Below are 10064 nucleotides of genomic sequence, written 5' to 3' on the forward strand. Positions count from 1 at the left end.
ACAAGTGAAGTCTAGGTGGATTTGTCCTTAGGTATTGTCTTAATCAATCGAATTTTCCTAAAAGTATTTTCCCAAGTTTTTCTTTCTGTGCATTCTTAGTTAGTAATTAGTTTAGACAACCAAACCTCTTAAATTTTAGGCTAGATAATAAAAAGGAAGCAAATACTAGTACTCGTAGTTCCTTTGGGTTCAATAATCCGGTCTTGCTGAACTATACTACTGTTCGATAGGTACACTTACGTTAATCATGATAATAAGTTAGTCTCAAGAACGTTTCATATATAAATCATGAAAACCTATTAGAATATCACCCATCAAGTTTTTAGTGCTATTGTCAGGGAACTAGGATATTAGGAAAACTCCAGTTTTATTACTTTAGCCACTTTACTTTTAGTGCAATTTAAATTTTTATTTTCTTTTCTAATTTTTCTCTCTTATTCCCTTCTGACAGGTTTTTCTAGTTTATGACCAGAAGAAACCCATCAGGACCAGTAGTTTTGACGGTGAGATCGACCGCACAGTTCGTAGAAATCAGAGAGAAATAAGGCGAAGCCTAGGACACATAGAGGACGAGCAAGAGGACAATACTTTAACCACAACCGAGGAGATGGCTGAAAACCAAGAAAATCTACTACCTCTTGCGATTGCTGTTAATTAGAATCCTGCTCCGCGCACTGTGAATGATTATACTAAACCTTCTTTAACAGGAACTGAATCGAGCATAGTTAGACCGGCTATAGCCGTATATACTTTTGAACTAAAACCTAACACAATTCAACTGATACAATAGTTTGTTCAGTTTGATGGCTTGCAGGACGAGGATCCCAACGCTCACTTGGAAAACTTTTTGGAACTATGTGATACATTAAAAATTAATGGCATTTCTGATTATGCCATTCCCCTTAAGTTATTCCCTTTTTCATTGAGAAACAAAGCTAAACAGTGGTTGAACTCGTTGCCACAGGGGTCAATCACTACTTAGGAACAAATGACCGAAAAGTTTTTATTACAATATTTTTCACTGGCTAAAACGACTAAATTAGGTAATGATATCTCTTTCTTTGTGCAGATGGATTTAGAAACACTCTACGATGCATGGGAGAGATACAAGGACCTCTTGAGAAGATGCCCTCACCATGGGTTACCGCTTTGGCTACAAGTTCAAACCTTTCATAATGGCCTGAATCCTTCGACTCGACAAATGGTTGATGCAGCTGCTGGCGGAACCATCACTAATAATACACCTGAAGATGCCTATTAATTTATAGATGAGATGTTACTGAATAAATATCAGTGGTAAGTCATGAGGAAAAAGCCAACAAAAACAGCCGGCATATATAACGTCGATACGGTCACCATGCTCTCTAATCAGGTAGAACTCTTGAATAAGAAAATTGATGGCTTCCTTAGTTCTTCACAAGTCCACCCAGTAATGCAATACGAAGCAAGTGGAGGTGGATCAAGCAGTTCAGAATTCCCACTTTATGGCCACAACATGGAGAACGAATAGTTAAATTACATGGGTAACAATCCTCGATCTCAAAACAATCCCTATAGCAATACTTACAATGCAGGTTGGAGGAACCACCCTAATTTTTCATGGGGAGGCTAAGGGAATCAGAGACCACTACCTCTAGGCTTCCAACAACCACCCTACCAGCAAGAGAAAAAATCGAACCTTGAGGAGATGCTAACAAAATTCATCTCAGTATCAGAAACTCATTTTTAGAATACCGAGACAGCACTTAAAAATCAACAAGCATCAATCCAGGGGCTCGAAACTCAGATTGGATAGCTCGCCAAGTTGATTTCCAAATGTCCACAAGGTATCCTGCTATGCAACACTGAATCTAACCTAAGTGAGAAACTCAACGCGATTTCCATTCAAGATAAGGGAGGGCTAGTTGCAGAACCAAGGCCAGAAAACAGTGGTAAGCATAGGTAAGGATGAGGTAGGCCATAATGAGCCAAAGTTGGTGATTACATAATATAAACCTCGCATGCCATACCCAATGCGACAAGGAAAAACTGCTCAGACGAACAATTTGGTAAATTCCTTAAACTTCTAAAGAAACTACATATTAACTTACCGTTTATTGAAGCCCTTTCGCAGATGCCAAACGCAGTCAAGTTTTTAAAGGAGCTTTTAGCAAATAAACAGAAATTAGATGAAGCATCGCATGTGGGTGAGCAGCTGCATTGACCATTCTACGAGATAAGTCGCCTATCAAACTAAAAGATCCAGGGAGTTTTACAATTCCATGTTTAATTGGTAGTTTAGATGTTAATAATTCGTTGGCTGATTTAGGGGCTAGTATCAATGTTATGCCTTACAAATTATTTAAGCAACTAGGTCTAGGGAAACCCAAACAAACTAAGATGAGCATTCAATAAGCAGATAAAACTATCAGATTTTCTAGGGGTATTATTGAAGATGTACTCATTAAAATTGACAAATTTATATTCCCAGTTGATTTCGTTGTTCTAGACATAGAGGAGGATAGCAACGTCCCCTAAATTTTAGGAAGGCCCTTTTTGGAAACCTCCAGAACAATGATTGACGTTGGCACAGGTGAACTCACACTTCATGTGGGAGATGAAACAATCACCCTTCAAGCCCGTAATTCGAATAACACATCAAAAATCGAAGGTGACTGTACAAATCATTTGGCTAAAACTAACCATATAGTGTAACCTTCTTAGCAGAAAACAGGATCGAAGAATATACATAAGCCAAGCAACAAGAAAGAACCCATCCATGAAGAATGAAGATTACAAATCGAGAAGCTAGATGAATGGCGGACACATAAACTGAGAAAACACGATAAACCAAAACCGAGCCAGGACGAGCTTAATACCTCACCAAATCAACTTAAGGTTGGAGACAAAGTACTACTAGATACAGTAGATCCTCACTTTACCACTTCTGAACCTAATGAAGAAATTCCTCTTACGATACTCAGTATTTTCCCATATGGTACAGTCGAGGTAATTCATCCCAAATTCGGTACTTTTAAGGTAAACAAAACTTGTCTTAAACCTTATATTGATAAAGTTGATAGCAGGGATGAGGAGTGTAAACTCCTCGCACCACCTTGACCATGTAGAAGAGAGGTAAGTCCAGCTTAAGACTATAAATAAGCGCTTCACGGGAGGCAACCCGAGCATTAACAATAATGACTTATTTAAATTCTAATTTTTCACATCTAACCTATTAACAAAGTCTTGAAACACAGGGTTTTCCCATCCACACGGCCAGGCACACGAGCGTGCCGTAGGCCGTGCACATACCACGGGATGTAACACGGCCATGCGATACGGCTGTTTGAAAATAGGGCAAAAAAATTTTCCCCAAAACGGGATGCGATAAGTTGCCACGGCCGTGTGACATGGCCGTGGGCGAAACTGCCAAAAAAAAACGGGCGTGTGACAGGCCCGTGTTTTGAAACCGTGGGCAAACCTATCAATTTACCACGGTCGTGTGCCCCAATTTCTCTATAAACACCTATTATCTATCTTTGCTTTATCTTTATATTTTGAAATTACTTTTTATTTCCTGTTTATACTATTTTATCTTGAGTTTTTACAATTTTCAATTTCAGCTATTTCATTACGAGTAATTATCCTTCCTTATAGTTCCTAATTCTGTCATAGTTATAAAGAGCTCCAAAGCTCATTGTTGCATAGGAACTAAAAACTCCACCCACCGGGAAAGGTTCTCCACGACTGTCATGTCCTGTTCGACCACGACCATAGCTACCACCGGATATAATATTCTTTTTGCGTAGGACTTATGGACTAATGAACCTCTACCACCACCGGAGTATCCTCCTCCACTCTCACGCCGATTATTCTCCAGAACTCCAGTTCAATGAGTTCATTCATCATTTAGGAAGTTTCACTTCTCTCTCTATCTTATGATTATCAATCTATATTTTTCAATATATCTATCTTTGTACATTAAGGGCAATGTACATCTTAAGTGTGGGGGGTCTTTCATATAGTCATTAGAAATTCCTGAATTTTGTCTTCTTCTCACGTGAATTACTCATATCACTATTGGAATGAATTTTAATTAATTTATGATTTTTATTGATATGTCTTGAATTAAAACATAGGCAATTATGCATTGATTGTTTAAACTTTAAGACATTAGGGAATCAAGCATGATAAGTTGATTTTTGAAGAATTAAAAACTTTTAGGTTGTTTCCTTAAGTTTAGGTATTATCTTGATTTGGAATTCACAAGTTTAAACATCAAAAAGCCATAATTTTTGTGAGATCTTGAGCCTTTAGAGCATCTATTATTTTTTTCATGCTCGCTTTCATTATGAGTTCGTCAGTATTAAATTGTTATTCTAGAACTTGCTTGATTATGCATGTCAAGACCACACCATTTGATTTACTATGTCAAAATGATAAAGGCACTTAGGTTTAACCCACTCACTCCACAAAAACCTACATTCATAATTAACCCTTAGTGAACCCCTTTGAGCCTAACAAGCCATTAATTGATTTACCCTCAATATTAACCCATAAACCATTATTGTTGAAATCCCCTAATTTGATCCCTATTTTTGTCGAGATTTGATTTGAACTAATTACTTAGCTATGATTTGTTCTTCTATGTAATTGAATTGTTCTAAAAAAAAAAACAACAATACTTACATAATATTAGTAGTAATTTGCCATTTTTTTAGCTTGAGTGTTAATTCCATATTCTGAGAAGAAGCTCACTTGTATTCAACTGATGACTAGTCATTTTTCTCGTTAGGTAATTTTTCAATTCAATCTCGATTCTAACCTTTTCTTTCAGCTTGTGACCACACCCCCTAACCAAAGTCATGTTACAACCCTCTAAAGACCTTTTTGATTGAGGTATCATCTCAATATATAGTGGTGGAGATTTGATTTTTAAGCAAGCATATGGTAATAACTTCTCATATTGACTAATGAGTGCTTTAATTGATGTCCTTAAACACCTTGAGTGATTTGAGTGAACCTTTAGTAAGGATGTTAAACTCTATGATATTTTGGTCAAGGTAATCACTTAGATGAGGGGAGACACCTATGTTCTCATGATAAAAATGCTCAACTTAGAATGTCTGAAACTTTGATGTACTTTTAGTTGAATTTTCAATGTATAAATACTGTTGGATTATTTTGAGATATTATTGATAGGGATTATAAATTGAAAGGAATTTATTTTGATCGTGAGTTGAGGATTTTGCTTGAGGACAAGCAAATGCTTAAGTGTGGGGGTATTTGATAAACCGTTATTTTGTACATATGTTTACCCCATGCTTAGCACATTTACGGATGATTTCTTCTTAGATTTGGTGAATTCGATGCTCCTAATCCTTTAATTTCATATTCTATACTTAGGTGAGCATAGGAGAGTAAAAAGAGCGAGAAACGAGGCAAAAACAGAGAAAATAGACTCGTATGGAAAAACAACACGGCCTGGACTTCCTCACACGGGTGTGTCACATGGCCGTGTCAATTTGGCAAGATCGAAGCACGACTTACATGGGTGGATCACACGCCCGTGCCCATTTAACAGCCTTGACCACGGCCTTAAGTAATCGTACATGGGCGTGTCCCTGCCGAACCCAAGTTTAGTCCAATTCAGAAAAGGCCAATTTTGAGGGCTCTTAGGCATTCCAAAGCCTATTTAAACACTTGAGGAGGCACTTAGGAAGGGGGGACACAAAATAGGATTTAAGGAATTACTCAAGGAAAGCTGATTGATCCATCTCAAGAGCCGGATTCATCATCAAGACTGGAGATCTCCCTTCAAGTTCCTTCAGGAGTTTTGGGTTTTCTTATGTTTTGTTATCTTTATGCTTTTGAGATATTTTCTTTCATAAGTATGAACTAAACCCCTAAATACCTAAGGTGAATGAAACCTAAGATGGATCTTGTTATTATTATTTGAATTGTATGATAAATATTTGACTTGTTCTTAATTATGTGTTCTTAATTCTTGTTTTGATATTCCAAGATATTGATTCAAGTTAAGCTCTTATTCAGAGGAGGAATAGACCCTGTCTAAGAGTAAATTTTTCATAATTAAGCGGAGTTGATTGCGCGCCTAGAGATAGGGTGACAAGATTTTGCCAGATTAGGGCGAAACCTAATAAGGGAATCCATAAATCGAGTTAATGTAATTCTAGGGTGTTAATTAGAAAGTGATTTCAATTATTCAACCTAGGGTTATACGTTATTAGTCTCGAGAGAGATAATAATATAACTTAGGGATTTCTACGGATCAAGGCAAATGAATAAATCGTCTGATTCAGAGTTAAATAACAAGTGAAGTCTAGGTGGATTTGTCCTTAGGTATTGTCTCAATCAATCGAATTTTCCTAAAAGTATTTTCCCAAGTTTTTCTTTCCGTGCATTCTTAGTTAGTAATTAGTTTAGACAACCAAACCTCTTAAATTTTAGGCTAGATAATAAAAATGAAGTAAATACTAGAACTCGTAGTTCCTTTGGGTTCGACAATCCGGCCTTGCTGAACAATACTACTGTTCGATAGGTACACTTGCCTTAATCGTGATAATAAGTTAGTCTCAAAAACGTTTCATTTATAAATCTTTAAAACCTGTTACGAATATCACGCATCATCATGTCATGTAAGCCATAATTTATCCATCAGATCTCCCTTTCTATTTCAACCGGGACATTTATCTTCTTTCATTTACACAAGCACATTTCATGAATTATCATTCCATGAATATCTAAATTTTCATACATTCAAGAACATGCATGTTTAAGTATATTAAGAGTTTACTTCGGGTTATACGAACTTACCTAGTAATTGCTTTGGTTTCATATTTTGGTTATTCTGAAACCTTTCGTTTTCCACAGTCGACCTTTGGAATTGGTTCCTCAGGGTTTATATCAATAAAATTTGACTATTAATACATCACATTTTTCATTTTAGGATTTAAAACTCGCCCACAGGAAAAATGACCAATTTGCCACTAACCTTTTACGCTTTTACAATTTAGTCCCAAGGCTCGTATAATGAAATGCAGGAAATTTCTAAGTTACCCAAGCCTAGCCGAATATCTTTCTTGTCTATAGCAGCCCACATTTTCTTTCATTTCACATTTTTCTACCCATTTTCACAACTTTTACAAAATGGTCCCTTAAGCCATTTCCATGAAAAACTACGTAGTAAAAGTTGTTTACTATCCTTTAAACTCTCATATTTCTCCATAAATCATCAAAAAACAAACATCTCATGCATGGGTAAATTTTTGAACATGAACCCTAGCTTGAAATATGGGTAGAAATAGAGAGAGCATGTTACAATGATCTCAAAAATACGAAGAGCATTAAAAAAGGGGCTAGGGAGCACTTACTATTGAGCTTGAAATGTTGAAAACCCGAGCTATAGAGAGCATGCAAATTTTGGCAGCATGGAGATGAATGACATGATTTTGGCTTATTTTCCCTTTTTATTCTTTAATTAACCAAATGACCAAAATGTCCATTACTAAACTTCCAAAATTTTCCATGCATGCCCATTTTTGTCCAAAAACTTAGAAATTGGGAAATTACTCTTTAAGGACCTCTAATTAATATTCCAAAGAAATTTCATACAAATTTCTTCTAGAATTCAAGTTTTGCAATTTATTCAATTTGGTCCCTAATTTCCAATTGGACACCTTACACATAGAATTTCTTCATGAAAAATTAACACATGGTTATTTTCATATCCTAGACCTCATAATGATCATAAAATAATTATTTTAACATTAGATTTTTTGTCCCAAAGCCACTATTCTGACTAAGCCCTGATTCGGGATGTTACATTTCTTCCCCCTTAGGGACTTTCGTCCTCGAAAGTCTTACCAGTAAACATGTGATAAACCGTAATATATACATATTTTTACCCTATGCTTAACGCATTTTATGGATGATTTTCCCTTATAATTGGTGAATTCAATGCTCCTAATGCTTTAATTTCATGTTTTATACTTAGGAGAGCATAGGAGAGAAAAAGGAACGAGAAACGGGCCAAAAACGCAGAAAATGGGCCAAAGTACGAAATCAACACGGCCTGGACTTCCTCACACGGGCAGACCACACGGCTGTGTCAATCTGGCAGATTCAAAGCACATTCACACGGGCATGTCCCTACCAAGCCCAAGTTCAGTCCAATTCGAAAAAGGCTAATTTTTAGGGTTTTAGGCATTCTAAAGCCTATAAATACGCCTTAAAGGAAGAGAAAAAGGGAGGGCACGGAGAGGAAGGAAGGAATTACTCAAAGGAAGTCAATTGATCCATCTCAGAAGCCAGGATCTCCCACAATTTCCCTTCAAGAGTTTTAGGTTTTCTTTATGCTTTGTATTCGTTATTCTTCTGAGATGTTTTCTTTTTTAGTTATGAACTAAATCCCCTAAATACCTAAAGGGAATGAAACCTAAGACGAATCTTGTTATTATTTTTTGAATTGTATGATAAATATTTAACTTGTTCTTAATTATGTGTTCTTAATTCTTGTTTTGATATCCTAGGTTACTGATTCAAGATAAGCTCTTATTCAGAGGAGGAATAGACCCTGTCTAAGAGTACATTTGTCATAATTAAGCAGATTTGTTTGCGCGCCTAGACAAAGGGTGACAAGATTTTGCTGAATTAGGGTGAAACCTAATAAGGGGATCCATAGATTGAGTTAATGCAACCCTAGGGTGTTAATTAGAGAAAAGTCTCAATTATTCAATCTAGGGATTAGACGTTATTAGTCTTGAATAAGGATAATAACATAACTTAGGGATCTCCACGGAACAAGTTAAATGAATAAATCGTCCGATTCGGAGCCAGAATAACAAGTACAGTCTAGGTGGATTTTTCCTTAGGTATTGTCTTAATTCAATCGTTTTCCAAAAGTAATCCACCAATTCCATTCTTTATGAATTCTTAGATTAGTTAATTAGTTAGTTAAAACAAAACCCCCTTATTCTTAGGCTAGATAATAAAAAGACAGTCATTACTAGTACTTTTAGTTCCTTTGGTTTCGACAATCCGGTCTTGCTAAAACTACACTACTATTCGATACATACACTTGCCTACATCGCGATAATAGTTAGTTTCAAGAATGATTAATTATCAATATTTAAAAATTACTTGTCACGAAAATCGCGATCAACAGGTCCGGATATTGTTTTCTCATGGTTTATTTAGGTTCCCATGTGGCCTCTTTTACTCTATTTCTATGCCATAAGACTTTCACCAAGACTATATTCTTATTCCTCAATTGTTTGACTTCTCAAGCCACAATCTTGACCGGTTCTTCACCATCATGTCCGGTCTAATTTCAACTTCCGTAGGTGAAATCACATGGGAGGGGTCTAATCGATTTCGTGCAACATGGATACATGGAATACATCAGGAATATTTTCCAATTCGGGTGGCAATGATAAACGGTAGGCTAACAATCCAATTTTCTCAGTAATCTCATAGGGTCCAATAAACCTTGGACTCAATTTACCTTTTCGACCAAATCTTAAGACCTTTTCCCATGGAGATACTTTCAGGAACACTTTTTCCCAAACTTGAAATTCAATCTCCTTTCTTTTCAAATCAGCATATGACTTTTGCCTATCGATGCCACTTTCAAACAATCACGTATCACTTTAACCTTTTCTTCAGTTTCCTTAATCAAATCAACTCCATGAATCTAGTGTTCTTTGAGTTCTGTCCAGTACAATGGTGTCCGGCACTTCCGGTCATATAATGCCTCATAAGGTGCCATTTTTAAACTCGTCTAGAAATTGTTGTTGTAGGCAAATTCCATCAATGGTAAATGTTTTTCCCAACTGCCTTGACGTTCAAGGACACAATACCTTAACATGTCCTTGAGAGTCTGAATCGTCCGTTTAGACTGACCATCTGTCTGTAGGTGGAATGTCGTACTAAAACTCAACTTTGTACCCAAAGCTTCTTGCAACTTCTTCCAAAATCTTGAAGTGAATCTCAGGTCCCTGTCTGAAATAATCGATAACGATACCCTGTGTAATCTCACAATCTCGGATAAGTACAAGTTAGCC

General features: G+C 36.4%; 1 non-coding gene across 1 annotated transcript; it reads right to left on the reverse strand.

The window, feature by feature from the left end:
• Positions 1 to 1036: 1036 nt before the first annotated feature.
• Positions 1037 to 1143, reverse strand: LOC128294830 (small nucleolar RNA R71). The gene has a single exon (XR_008285137.1). It is a non-coding gene; the product is annotated as a small nucleolar RNA R71 (small nucleolar RNA).
• Between the last annotated feature and the right edge of the window lie 8921 nt (positions 1144 to 10064).

The sequence above is a fragment of the Gossypium arboreum genome, chromosome 6 (genome assembly GCF_025698485.1).
Source record: "Gossypium arboreum isolate Shixiya-1 chromosome 6, ASM2569848v2, whole genome shotgun sequence".
Taxonomy (NCBI): domain Eukaryota; kingdom Viridiplantae; phylum Streptophyta; class Magnoliopsida; order Malvales; family Malvaceae; genus Gossypium; species Gossypium arboreum.